The sequence below is a fragment of the Mustelus asterias genome, chromosome 18, assembly GCF_964213995.1.
Source record: "Mustelus asterias chromosome 18, sMusAst1.hap1.1, whole genome shotgun sequence".
NCBI lineage: Eukaryota > Metazoa > Chordata > Chondrichthyes > Carcharhiniformes > Triakidae > Mustelus > Mustelus asterias.
The window spans coordinates 14,632,477-14,653,998 of NC_135818.1; positions in this window are offsets into that span (position 1 = coordinate 14,632,477).

Genomic DNA, 21,522 nt, shown 5'->3' on the forward strand with positions numbered 1-21,522 from the left:
GTGGGGTTACGGCCTGGGTGGGATTGTGATCGGTGCAGGCTCGATGGGCCGAATGGCCTCCTTCTGCACTGTAGGGATTCTATGAACATTGACTTCCCGAGGCCTGCCTGAGGCCTTCTGAAATTGGTTCAGTGCCGCTGCCTCAGAATAAATTAAAGTGGGTTGTGGGGAGGTGGTGTCACCTGATGCCAGTGATCACCCCCACCCTCTTCCAACTGTTCCGAGCTCCCACACTGCAACTGGGAATTCAATCTTAACTGGCAACTGACTTGTCCAATCCCTGGCTGTTTCCTCCCTGCATTGGCTGCTGAAAGGCTAACTGATGAGCCAATCACTAGGCAAGGTATGGAGAAACTAGTCTGCCATTGGATGTTCAGGCTCGATGCAGTGTTTACAATGATGGCCATGAAGTCCTCAATGGCAAAATCCAACAAGGTGCTGGACCACAGAGAGTGTGGGGGCAGGCAGAGGGACACATCCGGCCTACAGGCCCCAGGCTGGAAAAGCCTGTGCTGGAGTGTTTCCTACAATTTTAATATCCCGACCATAAAACCTTCTGAAAACAACTGCAGTGCAGTAAATAAAGAACTGATAAAAAGAGGGATAAAAGCAAGTTACTGCGGATGCTGGAATCTGAAACCAAAAGAGAAAACGCTGGAAAATCTCAGCAGGTCTGGCAGCACCTGTGAAGAGAGAAAAGAGCTGACGTTTCAAGTCTGGATGACTCTTTGTCAAAGCGGTAAAACGAGAGAACGGCTTTCAACTTCAAAACACATTCGTCTGCGGTTTTATTCTTTTGAACATAAGAATTAGGAACAGGAGTACCGCATGCTGCCCCTCACATCAGCTCTGACATTCACATGGTAAAGCTCAATCATTCTGCCTCATCTCCAAACTCCAGCCCACTCCCCATATTCCTTCGTTTTCTTGATATGTCAAAAGTCTGTCGCAGCATTAAACACTCAACGATGGAGAATCCACACCCCTCTGGATGAAGCAATCTATCATCATCTCACTCCTACATGATCAACTTCTCAACCTTCTGAAAACCACTGCAGTGCAGTAAATAAAGACTGTCCCCACTGTGTCCAGGGAAATAAACTTTTGGCATAACCATGCCAAGATTAGGTGGATTGTCCATGTTAAATTGCCCCTTAGTGACCAACAATGTGCAGGTTAGGTGGATTGGCCATACTAATTTGTCCTTAGTGACCAACGATGTGCAGGTTAGGTGGATTGGCCATACTAAATTGCCCCTTAGTGTCCAACAATGTGTAAGTTAGATAGATTGGCCACGCTAAACTGCCCCTTCGTGTCCAAAGATGTGCAGATTGGGTGGATTAGCCATGGTAAATGCGTGGGGTTATGGCAGTGGTTCCCAAAGGGTGCGGCGCATCACACTGGTGCGGCGAGAGAAGATGGCAAGTGTGGCGGGAAGATTCAAGGACAATCAAAGAACCATTTAAACATGGTTTAAACAAGCATTGTTTTATACTTTCTGGATGTCCCATGATCATATTATAAAGTAGTTGTGTTCTATGTTATGAATCAAGCACTGCTAGGAGTTGTTTTTTTTTTGTTTTTGAATGTATTTCTTATCAATAAAAAATTTGGTGTGGCGCGAGCAAATTTTATTCCGAAAGTGCGGCCCAGTGAAAAAAGTTTGGGAACCACTGGGTTATGGGGATAGGGCAGAAGGGAAGGTCTGGGTAAGCTGCTGTTTTGGAGAGTCAGTGCAAACTTGATGGGCCAAATGGCCTTCTGCACTTTAGGGACTATCGATTCTATGAAATTCTGTATCTTTCTCCTATGCTCCAGAGATTCATTCTGAATGAGCAGCTTGGTGAGACTTTCGATTGTACAAAGGTGTCCATGGGACAGGAGAGTACATCATTCTGGGATGTGTCTGCCTGGGATTCCTGGTACATATTCTTGTCAAGGGTGGTGATTCCCTAAATTCTGAAGCTGCTGTTCGCCACCCTCTATTTCCATATGTCCATGTGGAATGCCTCTGAGAGAGAAGCGATGCAGGCAGGAACTAAAGGTGTCCACGGGAACTGCACTTAAGGCTTCAAAATAAAAATTATTTCAGAGCCAGGCCACAGTTGCAGTTTGAAGGTCCAGATAGGCCCTGATTTCGCCCTTTTGGCTGCTGATGGTATCAAGTCTATGTTGGGTCCTTGGCAAGACCACCTGATCTATGGAGTTTGTTATCTGCGAAATATTCTGGCCATAATTCTCCGGCCATTCATAGCGGCATGACTCTCTGGACCAGTCGGCAGCGCACCCCGCCCATGGGATTCACGCCGGTATGGGGGGTGATGTCAATGGGAATTCCCATTGATAGTGGCAGGACCAGGGAAGCCTGCCGCTAGCAAACAACGCATCACCTCTCGCCCAAGGGAAACACCCAGCTGGGAGGCCGGAGAATCTCGCCCTTCTACGCAAACACTTTGACCAGTTTATTACACATTTACTCAATTGCTTTTACTTTATGAGACGGGCAAAGGACTGTTGTTCAAACTTAGCTTTCTTACAAGCACTCACAGATTAAAGAAACAATTCTTACACGATAGATTAAGTAAATTTTCCCCAAACTAGACTAATTGCGTGAGAAATAAACATTCCCCGGTCTGATGAAATAGATCGGGCTGTTGGATTCAATTCACTGAGCTCATGGATACAGATGAACTCAGGGTCCTCTTAGCACGAAGGCAGATCTCACATCCCCTCTTGCATCATCCCAGGTCACAGTAGGTTTGGTGGAGTTTGTCATGAATATGGCTGTTTTTAGCCTTCTCTTTCCTACGTCGAATGTTCCCTGGTTTTCAGCCAGTGGGGTGAAAGAGCAGGAGGAGGGAGGGTAACAACACCCAATGAGGGTAGGCCAGGTCATCCTAGTTGAAACATATCTCTGATAGCAGTGAGTCTGGCTGAAACTAGGGAATGCACTAGGGAACGAAGTAGAAAGGATGGAGAGCTTCAGGTTTTCAGGTGATCAAATCACCAACAACCTGTCCTGGCCCCCCATGCCGACACTATAGTTAAGAAAGCCCACCAATGCCTCTACTTTCTCAGAAGACTAAGGAAATTTGGAATGTCAGCTACGACTCTCACAAACTTACAGATGCACCATAGAAAGCATTCTTACTGGCTGTATCACAGCTCGGTATGGGCTCCTGCTCTGCCCAAGACCACAAGGAACTACAAAAGGTCGTGAATGTAGCCCAATCCATCACGCAAACCAGCCTCCCATCCATTGACTCTGTCTACACTTCCCACTGCCTCGGCAAAGCAGCCAGTATAATTAAGGACCCCACGTACCCCGGACATTGTCTCTTCCACCTTCTTACTTTGGGGAAAAGATACAAAAGTCTGAGGTCGCGTACCAACCGATTCAAGAACAGCTTCTTTCCTGGTGCTGTCAGACTTTTGAATGGACTTACCTTGCATTAAATTGATCTTTCTCTACACCCTAGCTGTGACTGTAATAGTACATTCTGCACTCTCTCGTTTCCTTCTCTATGAACGGTATGTTTTGTCTGTATAGCGCACAGGAAACAATACTTTTCACTGTATCTTAATATATGTGACAATAATAAATTAAATCAGATCAAATCAAATCATAATGTCTTCTGGCTGAGTACCTCCTGATAGGTTTTGGGCTGTAACAATTCTTTCATTGTAAAGTTTGAGCCTCTCTATTCAATGAGTAAGAGGTCTGGGTTCTGGTTTTGGGTCAAGCTGACTTCCCTGTTGTTAAAATGAAGTACCCCTGTTTGATATGCGGGGATAGTTCTGGTATGTGTCGCTGTTGGACTTTGACCTAAGGTAACCTCAGAGAAGCAATTTGTAGCTGTATTAATTTCAGATGTCCAGTTTTATGTTGGGCCTAATTTCTCAGGTCTTGTCCATTTGACCACGTGTACCTGCCCTTGATATCATCCTTTGTTATGAATGGGTAGGTAAATTGAGTAGTATAATTATTTTGTTAATGTTACTTTAAATTGAAGAGTGGGGAAAGACATTACCCTCATATCTGGGCCTCAGATACACGTATAACTCCCAGATGGATAGGAGGAAGGTCTTTACTGTCTAGCAAGTAAAGTTTACCAGCTCTGATTAAATGTATTCCTGGAAGTTTCATCACATGACTTGCCCCATGGCTTTGCCATTAGTCAGCCAGCATGTCCATCCGAGTGATGCATTGTCCTTCCTACATCAATGGGAAAGCAAAAAAGACTCATTACGCCATTGGCAAAATTGCCCCTCAGCATTAGGGAGATTAGCAGGTTAAATACGTGGGGTTATGGAGATGGGGCGTAGGTGGGATTGTTGTTTTTTTTAATTCATTTGTGGGGCATGGGCATCGCTGGCTGGTCAGCATTTATTGCCCATTCCTAGTTGCCTTTGGAGAGCAGCTGAGAGTCAACCACATTGCTGTGGCTCTGGAGTCTCATGTAGGCCAGACCAGGTTAGGATGGCAGATTTCCTTCCCTAAAGAACATGAGTGAACCAGATGTGTTTTTCCAACAATCGACAATAGTTTCATGGTCATCAGTAGATTCTTAATTCCAGATTTGTATTGAATTCAAATTCCACCATCAGCCGTGGCGGGATTCGAACCTGGGTCCCCGGGTGCAGGTTTGATGGGCCAAATGTCCTTCTCGTGCACTGTGTGGATTGATGATTGTATGGATGATGTTTGACTGTCAGTCCCCTTTCCCTCATTTGCAATATATTTGTAACCGATAAGAAACATGTTGAGAAGGTGTTGGCGACGAAGTACAATCTTTTTTGTTAATGCCCTTGAAGATTTTTCTCCGCGATGGCGAGTCCTGGAGATTGATTTTCAATTCCTGTCGGCTCCAGGCCAACATTGAAGGATTGGCAATGCTACTGATGGGCAAAGTTCGCAGATGAAATGAATTTGCGCAGATAAAGTTCAGTTCTTAAGGTCCAGTGTCATACCAATACTATTTTCTGAATTGACTATGTTGCTTACTTCATGTGCCAGTTCAGAATGAGAGAAATCATGCAATGTTGGCAATGTGGGGAAAAGGGGTTAGCAGAGGTTATGCTTGATGTATGGTGTCAGTAAAATATACCCAAGGCGGAGAGTACTCTCAATGCTGAGCTTGACCTGAGTTTGACTTAAGATCGCTTCATGCTGTCACTAGCTGGGAAAGCATTCTAGCCTCATGCCTTACTCTTGAACAGAAATCCAAAGGAATTAATAAACACAAAACATCTTTCACCTTGGTCCGTCCTTAATTTAGAGACAAAACAATTCTTGGTCACACCAGAGAGTTTTTAGACAGACAAAGCTATGAACAGCGAATTCAAGAACTTGGTTGTAATATTTGAGCTTTCAGGGGTTCACATTACTATATGTGTGGCACAATAATGCAGTGGTGAGCACTGCTGCCTCACAGCTCCAGGGACCCGGGTTTGATTCTGGCCTTGGGTGACTGTGTGGAGTTTGTGCGTTCCCCCCGTGTCTGCGAGGATTTCCACCAGGGGCTCCGGTTTCCTCCCACAGGCCAAAGATGTGCAGGTTACGTGTATTAGCCATGCTAAATTGCTCCTTAGTGTCCAAAGATGTACAGATTAGGTGGATTGGCCATGCTAAATTGCCACTTAGTGTCCAAAGATGTGCAGGTTAGGTGTATTAGCCATGCTAAATTGCTCCTTAGTGTCCAAAGATGTGTAACTTGGATGGATTAGCCAGGGGAAATGTGTGGGGTTACGGAAATAGGGAGAGGGCCTAACTAAGATACTCTGTCAGAGAGTTGGTGCAGACTTAATGGGCCGAATGGCCTCCTACTGCACTGTAGGGATTCTACGATTCCGTGAGGTGATGGATCTATTGAGTGTAAATGCTTAAAATATGCTGTTCACGTTTAAATAATGGTAAAAATGAGTAACCATGCTGAATGATGATGCCAAAATAAGGCCGTGTTTCCACTCCTTGACGCTAGCTTTTATTTCAGATGGCTGTTTTTCCCTTGGGCACAGCGCACCATTGTGCTTCGCCTTTGTACGAAGCTGGTACTTTCTCTTGAAGCATGATTCGCCATTCAGCAGTACTTCTGTACCATAGTGAAAGCAATGATGCATGGCTAAGGATACTCTCGATATTAGATTTGCTGCAGAGAAGAGAGGGGGTTCACCAGAGGTCTTCAAACTCACCAGAGGCCAGGACAGAGTAGATAGAAACTATTCCCACTGCGGGAAGGAGTAAGAATGAAGGGGCACAAATCTAAAGTTACTGTTGAGAGAAATATTTGAGATGGGGGTGGGCGGGGCAGGGGGAGAAATGTTTTGACGCAGAGAGATCTGGGGCAGGATTTTCCGACCGTGCCCGCCCCGAAACCGGAAAATCCTGCCTGAGGTCAACGGACCTTTGCATGGTCTGCCCCCCGCCCTCCGCTCGCTACGATTCCCGTGGCGGGCGCGACGGGAAATTCAACCCCTGGAATGAGGCCGGTTCAATCAAGGCATTCAGGAGGGAATTGGATTATTATCCGAAAAGGAAGAATGTGCAGGGTTATGGGGAGAAGGTCGGGGAACAGCACGAGGTGTGTTACTCAATTGGAAAGCTGCCACTGACATGATGGGCCGAATGGCATCCTCACGTGCTGTAACAGTTCGGTGATTCGGGTTATTAGAGATCACGGGGAAAAGGAAGGAAGAATCTTTCTTACTGGCTGTTTTGCTGACCTTCGTACCGAGCCATTGATAGACTCCCACCTGTGTCTATAACAATGGAGTGCAAATTCAGCAGAATCTGCTGGATAAGCGTCTCCAACCACTCTTGGCCACCACATTTCCTGTGGAGACCTTGAGGCGTTCACATGTTGGAGCCACAGGGCAGGATTTTCCAGCCACGCTCACCCCAAAACCGGAAAATCCCACACAAGGTCAACGGACCTTTGCATGGTCCACCCTGCGCCCGCAACGATTCCCGTGGCGGGTGAGATGGGAGAATTTCACTCACAGTGTCAGACAGAACCCGGGTGAGCTCCTCTATCCTTTACACTAGTCTGTTGGCTGCCGCTTGCAACTCTACCTCATGTTCTGTTGCCTGTCTGTGCGTCTCCAGCATGTTAGCGATGGCCGCTTCCGTCTGAATGGGACTCAGTGAGTGGCTGTTCTCCAGCAGCCCTTCGAGTGCCAGAGACCTGGGCTGTCACTATCTCTGACAGCGAGGTGGTCCCCAGAATGTGAGCTCAAGCCTCATCTCGAACTATAACCCACTGGGGTGTGTGTCTCTGCGCTAGTGCAGGATGTAGGTGACAGGTCTCCATATGGCCCCTCAACACTCTCCTCTGAGGTGGCCAGGGGGCTGGAGGCTATATTGGCTTGTGCAGGTGATACCTGTCAGAGAGCGAAGATTGAGCAGCCTGAATACAACATTGCAAATCATGAACTGAGAATGACAGGATGTGATCAACCCATGGAGGGCGCTTCTGCAGTGGCTTGCTGGGAGGGACCAATCTCACCTTCCCCTCAGGAGTAGTCCCTGTCCCTCCCTGCCAACCCAGTGGCATCCTCCTTGAATTTGGAGCACTCCTGGATGTTGGCCCTCCCTCCTCCAGTCTGGGATCTCTCCTTGTTGTTGTGGGCAAGCTTGAAATCATAGATCATAGAATAGAATCCTACAGTGCAGAAGGAGGCCATTCAGACCATCGAGTCTGCACAGACCGCAACCCCACCCAGGCCCTATCCCCATGCATTTACCCTAGCTAGTCCCCCTGACACTAGAGTCAATTGAGCATGGCCAATCCACCTAACCTGCACATCTTTGGACTGTGGGAGGAAACCGGAGCACCTGAAGGAAACTCCCACAGACACGGGGAGAATGTGCAGACTCCACACAGACAGTGACCCAAGCCGGGAGTTGAACCCGGGTCCCTGGCGCTGTGAGGCAGCGGTGCTAACCACTGTGCCACCGTGCCGCCCTGGATGGGATGTTTTGAAGGGATGGGGCAGAGGTTGGGAATTGTACATGTCTACAGTGTGTGCTGAGCCCTCCCCTATAAGGGCTGAAAATGTTGTTTGTGCAGAACGATAGCTGGTGAACAGGCTTTCAATGCTGATACCTACCCTGCTAATATTGTATGCGATTCCTGAGCTGTGTGACACTTTGAGTGCACAATGTCATTCGAGAGTAAAAGTTTGGACTGAGCTGCAGATTGACAGGCGGCACGGTGGCACGTTGGTTAGCACTGCTGCCTCACAGCGCCAGAGACCCGGGTTCGATTCCCATCTTGGATGACTGCCTGTCTGGAGTTTGCACATTCTCCTTTTATCTGCGTGGGTTTCCTCTGGGTGCTCCAGTTTCCTCCCACACTCCAAAGCTGTGCTGGTTAGGTGGATTGGCCAGGCTCGATTGTCCCTTTGTGTCATAAGATGTGTTGGACAGGGGGGTTAGCAGGGTAAAGATGTGGGGTTACGGGGATGGGATCTGGGTAGGATATTGTTTTGGAGAGCCGGTGCAGACTTGATGGGCCGAATGGCCTCCTTCTGCACCATAGGGATGCTGTGATTTTGTGATTCTATTCTATGACTTACCCTGATGGTGCAGATGAGATCATTCACCCTCTTCCTGCGCTGAATGCCATTTCTCTGGCACATGCTCATGGAGCTGGCCTCCTTTGTCAATGCTTCCCAGACTCGCATGTTGGGGTTGGTAGACTGGATGTATCCTTGGTGAGCAAACCTTCCGGTTCAGTTGGACACCCTGAATTAAAACCTCCTGCGAACCTAGGCTAAACCCTGTCCCACTCTTCTTGTTCCTGTTATGTATGTTGGGGTATGCCCCTTGAAGAGAATGGGTCAGGTGACCCGGGACTCAAGCTCTACACCCTGGGTGGAGCTTGCCTAGACAGTCTGGTGCTGATTGTGCTGGGATAAAGAAGTGTTAATAAACAGTTCCAGTTAATTTACTCCCACTTACCTCGTGGTCTTTTATTAATCTTCACATCAGACCTCAAACATAATCATTCCTTGGGGCCTTCTCTGGAACTTCTGACCTGGGCTCCAGAGCGTACTGCCTGTGTTCTGGTGGCGTTCAACTGTGGCACCATGAACTTCGACCCCATGAGTGATGGTGGGCGGACGAATCAGTGCCGGCCCCTCCATGATTCAGTGAGCAGTTTGTAAATGGATAATCAATGAGGTTCAATCAACAGGGCGGCACGGTGGCACAGTGGTTAGCACTGCTGTCTCACAGCGCCAGGGACCCGGGTTCAATCAATTGGGCGGCACGGTGGCACAGTGGTTTAGCACTGCTGTCTCACAGTGCCAGGGACCCGGGTTCAATTCCGGCCTCGGGTCACTGTCTATATGGAGTTTGCACATTCTCCCTGTGTCTGCGTGGGTTTCCTCCGAGTGCTCCAGTTTCCTCCCACAGTCCAAAGATGTGCGGGTTAGGTTGATTGGCCACGCTAAATTGACCATAGTGTCAGGGGATTAACAGGGTAAATATGTTTCTTCAGAAGAAACTCTTCAAAATGCAGCAAATGAAAATACAACTGAGAAATCAAAGAAAGGGTTTAATAAAAAAACATCATTACTCCAAACTTGGAGCCTCCCCCGGGCCAATCCAAGCTCCCCACAATTCTACACAGTTCCTTATTTATAGTGAATCAGTTGGTCAGCTGACTATTACATCACTCTGTAATTGGTTCCATGGTTTACTGGGTCAGCTGACCCTTACATTATGTTCCCATTGGTCACATTACATCCAATACAAAGTTGTCACCGGTTACATTCTAGCAAATACGTGGGGTTACGGGAATAGGGCCTGGATGGGATTGTGGTCAGTGCAGACTTGATGGGCCAAATGGCCTCCTTCTGCACTGTAGGAATTCTATGAGGTTCTAAGCAGAAAATTGGGCCTGAGAATAGGAAACTCGCCTCTCATCTTGCCTGCCGCTGCTCTTAGTGTCCGGAGTGTAAAATTCCACCCACTTTCCTGTATTGAAAACTCAATTCCAAGGGAACATACTTGTGTCATGTGAAATATCGGATACCTAACTGAGGTTGTGTGGTGGACCTCAGTTGTGACTTTGTCCTATATGGACCACCGTTGTGTGTGTTTGTCATACCTGGGCACATCCCCTTCCAGTTTGGTTCCTCCCCTCGGCACCTAGTATAAAGGTGGCTGTCTCCTCCCCCTTGCTCAGTCCAGGTTGGTTATTTGTTGGGATCTGCTCCTGATTCTGTTGTGAATAAAAGCCTACACTTATATTGGCATATCGGTAGTCTTTCGCCTTATTGATAGCGCATCAGGTTGCTAAACAATTTAAGTTTTATTTGAAGGGATCTCAGAGAAGTGCTTGGCTGTCTGCCCAGAAGTATCCTTATTTTAAATAAAAGTTCCATTTCTTAACGTTCAAACTGCTAACCTCGCAGGATTTGAATTCAAATAAAGTAAGTGTCAATGTGGAGTCAGTATATTGGAATTGTTTAGAAGTCGGTATCAAAATCAGTCTGATTGAATTAAAGTGCTTGGGTTAACCTAGATTTAAACTCCTTCCAATGCTTTAACACTGTCCTTTCTGACTTGTCACACATGTTTCCGCAGGTTGACTACAAGGCCACTGTTTTGTACAAAATATCCTCAAGGCATCAGTCACCCATGTTGTGTTTCATTTAAATGTTCCTAACACCTCTTCTCAAGGCCCATACTTGGTGTGCTTCAAGAACTGCTGGCATCCCGAAGGAACTTTGCTCAAGAGGGCATTGCCCATCACCAAATATTGTGGCACAAATTAGTGTAGCAGTAGGAAAATAAGTGTTTACCTAGTGAGTTTAGTTCTTTTATTGCTTGTTACTGGAGTATCCTCACTGCCAGATGAATACCCGCTACATACTCTGCCCAAGACCGCAAGAAACTACAAAAGGTTGTGAATGTAGCCCAGTCCATCAACCAAACCAGCCTCCCGTCCATTGACTCTGTTACACTTCCTGCTGCCTCGGAAAAGCAGCCAGTATAATTAAGGACCCCACGCACCCCGGACATTCTCTCATCCACCTTCTTCCATTGGGAAATAGATACAAAAGTCTGAGGTCACGTACCAACCGACTCAAGAACAACTTCTTCCCTGCTGCCATCAGACTTTTGAATGGACTTACCTTGCATTAAGTTGATCTTTCTCTACACCCTAGCTATGACTGTAACACTACATTCTACACTCTCTTGTTTCTTTCTCTGTGAATGGTATGCTTTGTCTGTATAGCGCGCAAGAAACAATACTTTTCCCTGTATGCTAATGGAGACAGGAGAATGGAGTTACAGCCACAATCAGATTAGCCATGATCTCATCAAATGGTGGAGCAAGGGGCCCAATGGTCTTCTCCTGCTCTTAGTGTGTTCCTGTGTTGTGATGTCTCACCTGCTCAAGTTTCACCAAAGTTGAACATCTGCTTTTAGTATTGCTGAAAAAAAATGAGACTTTTTTGTTGCAACTTCTCATCTTGCACTCATCAAGACATTCGCAAGAATACAATGGAAGGAAAATCAACAAGTTTATATTGCATGAGAAGAGAGTGATGGCCAGTGGTTGGCAAGTACACTCTGATTGGTAGAGGTGTTTTGCCATGGAGAATGCACCAGTTGATGGTGACTGAAAGTTAACTGCTAAGCATTGTATGAAATTTAAATGAGACGCTTGGCTCTAGTCAAAGCATTACCCTGAGGAATGAATTGGTGAATGGCTGTCACTTATTTTGCTCAGCTGAAACAGGTGCAATGTGTGTACATGTTCTTTCTGTCTGTAAAGAACAGGGCCCTGTGTATTCATATATGTAGTTTCCAATCCACGCAAACGTGCCACACTGCGAGCCTGACTGACAGTCTTAGATTGGTGGTCAGCGTAATTTTTAGCACACTGAGGATTACTAAACAAATGTTGTCCGATCACGGAATCACATCTATGATTGGACACTGTGTTTTGAGTTTTGCAAGCTTGGGCTGGTTGGATACAATCTGCAAACAGCGGCTGAGACATGCTGTTTGATATGATCTGCCAGTATTTAGGGTGTATGGCCTCCATAACTAGCATCACATTGGCAGCGAAATGAATGCAGCACTCTACTCATTTGTGTGAGAGACAGGACATCTTTTTTGGCTTGATGGCAGCATCTTGTTAGTCCTTTTAGTTAAAGCAAAGAGCTGCCTGCCCCATATTTGAATAGATGCCGTTGTGACCACTTTTAGTTCTAGTGTTTACTGCTTTAAATGATGCACTGTCACATGACGAGCGGGTTATTGTTAAGCCACAAAGATGGTGGAGACCTTCGCCAGGTCCTGTATTACAGGGTACCTGTGTGCCCCCTGTGCTTTGTACAATAGCAATGCCTTCTCTTAAAAATATACAGCGAAAGGCAATCGCTTCACAACGGCTCTTTTGACCTGGAGTCAGGAATTTACAATGGTTACAGTCATTGATAGATTGTTGGGAACTTTTTAAAACCATTGTAAATTATTTATATTTGTCTATTTGTACTGCCGCGGAAAGTGGAGAAAACTGGGCCCATAAGAAATAGAATCATAGAATCCTACAGTGCAGAAGGAGGCCATTCGGCCCATCGAGTCTACACTGACCATAATCCCACCCAGGCCCTCACCCCATAACCCCATGTATTTACCCTGCTAATCCCCCTCACACTGAGGGGCAATTTAGCATAGTCTGCACATCTTTGGAGTGTGGGTGAAAACCAGAGCACCCGGGGGAATCCCACGCACACACAAGGAGAACATGCAAACTCCGTACAGTCACCCGAGGCCAGAATTGAATCCAGGTAAACCGACAGTGGCTTCATGGTCAACAGTAGGTTCTTAATTCCAGATTTTTTTTATTGAATTCAAATTCCACCAACTGCCATGGCGGGATTCGAACCCGAGTCCCCAGAACATTAGCTGAGTTTCTGGATTAATAGTCTAGCGATAATATGGTACAGAAGGAGACCATTTGGCCCATCAGGTCTGCACTGACTTTCCAGCAGAGCGTCTATCTCCGTAACCCCACGTATTTACCCCACTAATCCACCTAACCTGCACACCTTTGGAGTGTGGGAGGAAACCGGAGCACCCGGAGGAAACCCACGCAGACACGGGGAGAATGTGCAAACTCCACACAGTCACCTGAGGCCGAAATTGAAACCGGGTCCCTAGATCTGTGAGGTGGCAGTGTTAGCTACTGTGGCGCCGTGCCACCCAGGTTAAATAGGTGAAATATCTAAATTTTTGATTTGACTTGATTTGATTTATTATTGTCACATGTATTAGCATACAGTAAAAAGTATTGTTTCTTGCACGCTATACAGACAAAACATGTTGTTCATAGAGAAGGAAATGAGAGAGTGCAGAATGTAGTGTTACAGTCATAGCTAGGGGTGCAGAGAAAGATCAACTTAATGCGAGAAAGATTCATTCAAAAGTCTGACGGCAGCAGGGAAGAAGCTGTTCTTCAATCGGTTGGAACGTGATCTTAGACTTTTTGTATAATTTTCCTGATGGAAGAAGATGGAAGAGAGAATGTCCGGGGTGCCTGGGGTCCTTAATTATGCTGGCTGCTTTGCCGAGGCAACGAGAAGTGTCAAGTCAATGGATGGGGGGCTGGTTTGCGTGATGGATTGGGCTACATTCACAGGAGAATGTCTGGGGTGCATGGGGTCCTTAATTATGCTGGCTGCTTTGCATTTTTAATAGGTTAAATATCTAAACATCACAACGCTCCAGCTCCTACGCATGAACCACATTGCATGAGATCCACTGATTTAGTTAGTAACCTAATGGGTAGAATGTGTCTTTCTTTGTTTACATGGGTCAATGAACTGACACATTTAATTTGTGATGAACCTTTGGATCTGGGCTTTTCTGTTGCCTTATGCAACAAATTTAATTCAGACAAAGTGCACAATGCATTCAACATTAATACCTTGAGGTAAATAGCCCCTGTAAATTCATTTCTTAATAGCTTGTCAGGGCTGGGAGGAGTTCTGCAGTGCCAGCCTTCACTTCGTCCATTATCAATCAGCATATATTGTGTGCATAAATGTTTTTCCTTAGATTCATTGAACCACTTTCAGCTTCACTAATGCTTCTGGACAACACCAATTTGTGACATGGTTTGCGGGACTTCTGTGCAGGCTAAAGTAAATGGAAACGACATACATTAATGAGAGCCCCATAATAGATGCACTAACGTTGTAGAAACATAGAAAGATAAAATGAGCCGCGACAACAGCAAATTCGAATGAATAGCTTGTCATTGTTGGCTTATCAGATGCCGGGGGTGAGAGGAAAATCTTGGCAGGGGACTCCCAGGAGGACAGCGGAAATGCTTTAGCGATGTCCTCAGGGCATCCCTGGAGAGGTCAAACATTCCCATGGGTGACGCTGGCTTGCGGTTGAGCAAAATGGAGAAGACTCACTTGGGAATGCACCGAGCACATTAAAAGGAAAGTGCAGGGGTGAAGTTGAGACGTTGCAGGGAAGACACACATCTCCAAACAATGAGGTAGTCAAGAAGGCATACGGCATGTTTGCCTTCATTGGTCGGGGCATTGAGTATAAAAATTGGCAGGTCGTGCTGCAGCTGTACAGAAGCTTAGTGAGGCCTCATTTGGAATATTGTGTACAATTCTGGTTGCCACACTATCAGAAGGATGTGTATGCTTTGGACAGGGTACAGAAGAGGTTTACCAGGATGTTGCCTGGTCTGGAGGGTATATTTGCTATGAGGAGTGGTTGGAAAAACTCGGATTGTTCTCACTGCAACGATGGAGGTTGAGGGGTGGCCTGATAGAGGTTTACAAGATTATGAGTGGCCTGGACAGAGTGGATGGTCAGGTGCTGTTTCCTAGGGTAGAAAAGTCAAGTACTTGGGGACATGGGTTTAAGGAGCGTGGGGAAAAGTTTAGAGGAGATGCGTGAGGCAAGCTTTTTGCACAGAGGCTGGTGAATGTCTGGAATGCACTGCCTGGGGAGGTGGTGGGAGCAGGTACGATAGCGGCGTTTAAGGGGCAACTAGACGAATACATGAATAGGATGGGAATGGAATGATACAGTCTCCGTCAGTGCATACAGTTTTAGTTTAGGCAGGCATCATGTTCTTTATTCTTTGTTCCTAACCATTCGCCTCACCCTCGAGGTACCACCTGCCCCCCCCCCCCCCCCGCCCCCATGTGGCTAATTCTCCCTCACTCATCAGGTAATTTATTGTTTTATATGGGCGAGGTAGTGGCTTAGTGGCATTATCACTGAAGTAGTAATCCTGAGCGGGCAATCCTCTGGGGACCTGGGTTCGAATCCCACCAAAGCAAATGGTGAAACTTGCATTCAACAAAAATTTAGAATTTGAAGTCCAGCGATGGCCATGAAACCATTGTCGATTCTGGTTCATTGAGGTCCTTTAGGTGAAGGAAATCTTCTTCTGTGACTCTGAAATCTCCTGTGGTTGACTCTGAAATGGCCTAGTGAGCCACTCAGTCGAAGGTCAATTAAGGGTGAACAATAACTGCCGGCCCAGCTAATGATGTCCACAACTCACAAATGAATGTTTTAAAAACCTTGGTTTTGTTGGATACCAAATGCTTTGCTGGTGGATTGTATTATTGTGGAGAATGTGGAAGGCCATTCAGCCCATCTTGACTCATCAATCTGCCACATTCAACAGCAGAAGAAAAGGGCAAAACATAATATAGATTCATAGAATTCCTACAGTGCGGAAATAGGCCATTTGGCCCATCGGATCGGCACTGACTCTTTGAAAGAGCAACCTACTCAGTCCTTCTCCTCCGCCCTATCCCCATAACCCCGTGCATTTACCATGGCTAATTCACCTGGTTTGGTCTATGTTATTCCGAATGTAAATTTGTACTCTTAATGCTGAAATGGAGATTATTTAAAGAGGAAGGGAAATTTATTTATTTATTTTATTAATTATTATTGTCACAAGTCAGCTTACATTAACACTGTCATGAAGTTACTGTGAAAACCCCCTAGTCGCCACACTCCGGTGCCTGTTCGGGTACACTGAGGGAGAATTTAGCACCTTACCAGCATGTCTTTTGGACTAATTCCCCTAACCTACACATCTTGGGTCACTAAGAGGCAATTTGGCATGGCCAGTCCACCTAACCAGCACATCTTTCGGACTGTGGGAGGAAACTGGAGCACCCAGAAGAAACCCACGCGCAAACGTGCAAACTCCGCACGGACAGTGACCCAAGCCCGAAATCGAACCCAGGTCCCTGGGTGCTGTGGGGCAGCAATGCTAACCACTGTGCCACCGTGCCACCCAAATACAGCAAGTTGCATATTCAAAGGAGCCCACTGTATCTTTGAGTGAAAGGCATAAGTAATCTCTATTTATCACACTTCACACGTGTTGCTTTGGTGAAGACCATCTTCTGGTCCTTTACCCTCCCAGAGTTATCCCGGACAAGACACAGTAGATGGAGGAGAACCTGCTTGGGTCCCACCACCTTTCTTTGGCCCTGCCCTGCAGGTGGCACTTCAAGGTCAGTGGCACCTGCTGGATGAATAAAAACACTATGGGTGAGATTCTCCAGCCTCCCACCCTCCTCTTTCCCGCTGGCGGGAGGTGGCGCGTTGTTTGCTAGCGGTGGGATTCCCTGGTCTCGCCGCTGTCAATGGGAATTCCCATTGACGTCACCCCCACGCCGGCAGGAAACCTGTGGGCAGGGATACACTGTCAGCAGGAGAATTCCGGCCTCCATCTTTTTTTAGTTCATTCGTGGGACATGGGCGTCGCTGGCTGGCCAGCATTTATTGCCCATCCCTAGTTGCCCTTGGAGGGCAGTTGAGAGTCAACCACATTGCTGTGGCTCTGGAGTCACATGTAGGCCAGACCAGGTAAGGACGGCAGATTTCCTTCCCTGAAGGACATTAGTGAACCAGATGGGTTTTTCCGACAATCGACAATGGTTTCATGGTCACCAGTAGATTCTTAATTCCAAAAACTTTTTTGATTGAATTCAAATTCCACCATCTGCTGTGGCGGGATTCGAACCTGGGTCCCCAGAACATTTGCTGAATTTCTGGATTAATAGTCTGGCAATAATAGCAATAACATGGTATAGAAGGAGGCCATTCAGCCCATCGGGTCTGCACTGACTCTCCAGCAGAGCATCTATCCCCGTTACCCCATGTTTTAATCCCACGATTCCACCCACACATCTTTGGACTGCATTGGTTTTGGAGCAGGAATTAGAGTTTGGAACAGACTTCTACACCTCCCAGCTTAAGCTGAAATGTCATCTCTGGGATGGGTTGGATTGAGACGAGGCTGAAGACTGTTAGGTGGGAGGTGAAGAAATAGAAGAAAGTAAGTGCCAGAAGAACTGAGCATCCACGGAGAGGGGAACAGAGTTAATGTTTCAAGTTCAATGTGGCTCTTCTTCAGAACTCAGAAGCTGATTTGTTCAACTAACATTTCGTGGGAGGAGGCTTTGGCTCATCCTGGGTTTAACATGTGACACAGTTGAAGAGAATATGGAATACGAATGATTAGTCTTTGATGCTGACACAACTACAGCAAGTCCATTCTGATCATGAAGCCCTAACTAAACTAAAAAAAACTCCTTTCCTTACTCAGTCCCTCTATTCCCTCCCTATTCATGTACCCATACAGAAGCTTCTTAAATGTTGCTAATGTGCCTACTTCCACCACCTCCTCTGGCAGTGCGTTCCAGGCACCCACCACTCTGTATGAAAAACTTCCCCCGCACATCTCCCTTAAACTTTCCCCCCTCTCACCTTGAACCTGTGCCCCTTTGTAATTAATTGTATTGTCCTAACTCAGGATGGTGTGTGGTGTGAAGGGGCTATGCAATAGGCTCTGAATGGTTAGAAAACATTTTCTCGACTGGTGTAATATTCCATGAAAATGAAAATTATAACCTCTGCAACTTCTCTTTGTGGTAAATGGTGTTCAGTATGCGTCGATCACAGAAGAGTGAATCTTAGTATGAAAGTTCTGTGGTTACTTACATCGTGGAAAAGGTGTTGTTAATAAATAAATCCATTACTTGAATTCCCTTAATCTTCATAGAATCATAATACCCTACAGTGCAGAAGGAGGTCATTCAGCCCATCGAGTCTGCACCGACCTACCCAGGCCCTATTCCCGTAACCCCACGCATTTACCCTGCTAATCCCCCTGACACTAAGGGTCAATTTAGCACGGCCAATCAACCTAACCTGCACATCTTTGGAGTGTGGGAGGAAACCGGAGCACCCGGAGAAAACCCATGCAAACCCGGGAGAATGTGCAGACTCTGCACAGTCACCCGAGGCTGGAATTGAACCCGGGTCCCTGGCGCTGTGAGGCAGCAGTGCTAACCACTGTCCACCGTGCCGCCCATGTACAGATAAAGTTGAGCGTTGTCGGTGAGCGTGTGCTAGGTGACCCTAGTGTTTCTGAATTGTGGCATCGAGGGATGATGGAGAGAGGGGAGCTGAGTTGGGAATGCTGGAAGTAACAATGCAGCAATGCATGTGAAATGGATGACACCAATGTAGCATCTACAACGCAACAGGCAGTGGTGAACTGTACTGTGCAGAGATATTGAAGGGGAACTCAGTGGTCAACTTTGCTAAAAACAGCAGAGAGATTGAGGATGAATAGCGAGGTTTAATTGTTGATGCAATAAGTAGTCTCACAACATCAGGCTAAAGTCCAACAGGTCTATTTGGTAGCACAAGTTTTCAGAGCGTTGCTTCTTCCTCAGGTGAGTGGAGAATTGGGTTCACAAACAGGGCATATATAGACACAAACTCAATCACAAGATAATGGTTGGAATGCGAGTCTTTACAGGTAATCAAGTCTTTACAGGTACAGACAATGTGAGTGGAGAGAGGGTTAAACACAGGTTAAAGAGCTGTGTATTGTCTCCAGCCAGGACAGTTAGTGAGATTTTGCAAGCCCAAGCAAGTCATGGGGGTTACAGATAGTGTGACATGAACCCAAGATCCCGGTTGAGGCCGTCCTCATGTGTGCAGAACTTGGCTATCAGTTATTGCTCGACGATTCTGTGTTGTCGTGTGTCGTGAAGGTCGCCTTGGAGAACGCTTACCCGAAGATCAGAGGCTGAAGGCCCATGACCGCTGAAGTGAAATCACCAGGCAAGAGTGTTCTCTTCCTGTCGGGGAACACTTCAGCGGTCACGGGCATTCAGCCTCGGATCTTCGGGTAAGCGTTCTCCAAGGCGGCCTTCATGACACATAACACAGAATCGCTGAGCAGAAACTGATTGCCAAGTTCCGCACACATGAGGACGGCCTCAACCGGGATCTTGGGTTCATGTCACACTATCTGTAACCCCCATGACTTGCCTGGGCTTGCAAAATCTCACTAACGGTCCTGGCTGGAGACAATACACATCTCTTTAACCTGTGCTTTTAACCCTCTCTCCACTCACATTGTCTGTACCTGTAAAGATTTGATTACCTGTTAAGACTCGCATTCCAACAATTATCTTGTCATTGAGTTTGTGTCTATATATGCCCTGTTTGTGAAACAAATCCTGCGCTCACCTGATGGAGGAGTGGCGCTCCGAAAGCTTGTGATTCCAAATAAACCTGTTGGACTTTAACCTGGTGTTGTGAGATTACTTACTGTGCCCACCCCAGTCCAACCTCAGGTAGCGACTTCAGCTGCGGGCCTTGAGCGGCGGAAAAGGGCTGGGCCCCTCCGCGCAGGCGCCTAAACCGACCATCATAATTGTTGATCATTTCGACCAGTCGAATCTCAATGCTGAGTGTGACGGAATCCTGATTCGAGGTTCTTTTCCAGCAAACATAAGAACTTATCATGGGGCAAAGATGTACCCAGGACTTCAGAAACAGAAGAAGGCTCAGACATTGGTAATAGTTGAAATTAAAGTAGTTTTTTAAGGGGCGGGGGGTGGTGGGGGTTAATCTAGAGACTGAGGAAAAAGTAGTGACAGAGAGTGAGATTTTCCACTCAACCTGCTGCATGTTTTTTGGTGGCCCACCATTAGCCAGCCACGGGATCTTCTGGTCCCTCCATTTTCAACGGGATTTCCCATTGAAATCCACCCCTTGCCTCCGTGAAACCCTCGGTGGGGGCAAATTAGGATGGCTAATCCACCCAACCTGCACATCCTTGGACTGTGGGAGGAAACCGGAGCACCCAGAGGAAACCCACGCAGAGACAGGGAAGAACGTGCAAACTCCAGACAGACAGTCACCCGAGGCCAGAATTGAACCTGGATCCCTGACATTGTGAGGCTGCTGTGCTAACCACTGTCCCACTGTGCCGCCCAGTGATCAGAAGTTAGTTTAGGAGAGGCATTCTGAGGCATTGCCAGTAGCCTCCTTGGATGAGATATGTTCAGTGATGACAAGAAGAGGAGATGGAAGGAAAATTCTAGAATGATGGTGGGTGCGATAGTGAGGGCTGATGTGAACTCGTTGAGACTTAGCTGGTGTTCCCTTATTCATTGCTTTGTAACAAAAACATTATACAACGTGGAAGGAAATGTACCCATTTGTTTCCCACGGTTAAGTAAATCTTTAATGAAGTGGTTTTTCTTTAAAAAATGAAGAAGAATGACCAGGGTTCTAAAATGCAATAAAACGACTCCAGTGACGACAACATTTCCTTCAGGGTAGCATATTCAAATCAAGGATATTCCAGCCATACCATCATTTAGTTTTTTCTTAGAACTTGTGAAAATAATGTGAACTGAGCCAACTTAATTTAAAAAAAAGGTATCCATTAAATTAAGTCGGTTGAGTTTATACAGGAAACCACGGGAAGCAAATGGGTACTTTGGAATCTGTGCAATTAATCTGCTTATCCAATTTAAGTGGGAGGAATTGTGAAGTCTTTTGGCTTCCTTTTCCTTCTACTTTGTATCGAAGTAACTGGAGTGAGTGACTGTGCCTCTGCAAAGGTCTAATGCATCATTTCATGCTCAAGGAATCCATTAAAAGCTATTCTTTCAAACGGTTCATTTTCTTCATTTGCAGAAAATCACTTTATTAAAACTGGAAGCTATGAATTATCAACACAATTTTTAAATTGCACTTGATGGCGTTTGGAAGGATGGGGGGTGAGGGGGGGAATCTCACTGAAACTTACAGAATACTGAAAGGCCCGGATAGAGAGGCCGCGGGGAAGATGTTTCCATTAGTTGGAGAGACTGGGATCCAAGGGCACAGCCTCAGAGTAGAGGGACGGCCCTTTAGAACCAAGATGAGGAGGAATTTCTTTAGCCAGAGGGTGGTGAATCTGTGGAATTCATTGCCACAGAGGAGGGCAGGTCCTTGAGTGTATTTAAGACAGAGGTAGATAAGTTCTTGGTTGGTAAGGGGATCAAGGGTTACAGGGGAAAAGCGGGAGAATGGGATTGAGAAACTTATCAACCATGATTGAATGGCGGAGCAGACTCGATGGGCTGAATGGCCTGATCCTGCTCCTATATTTTATGGTCTTATCTAATTTAACACTCAGA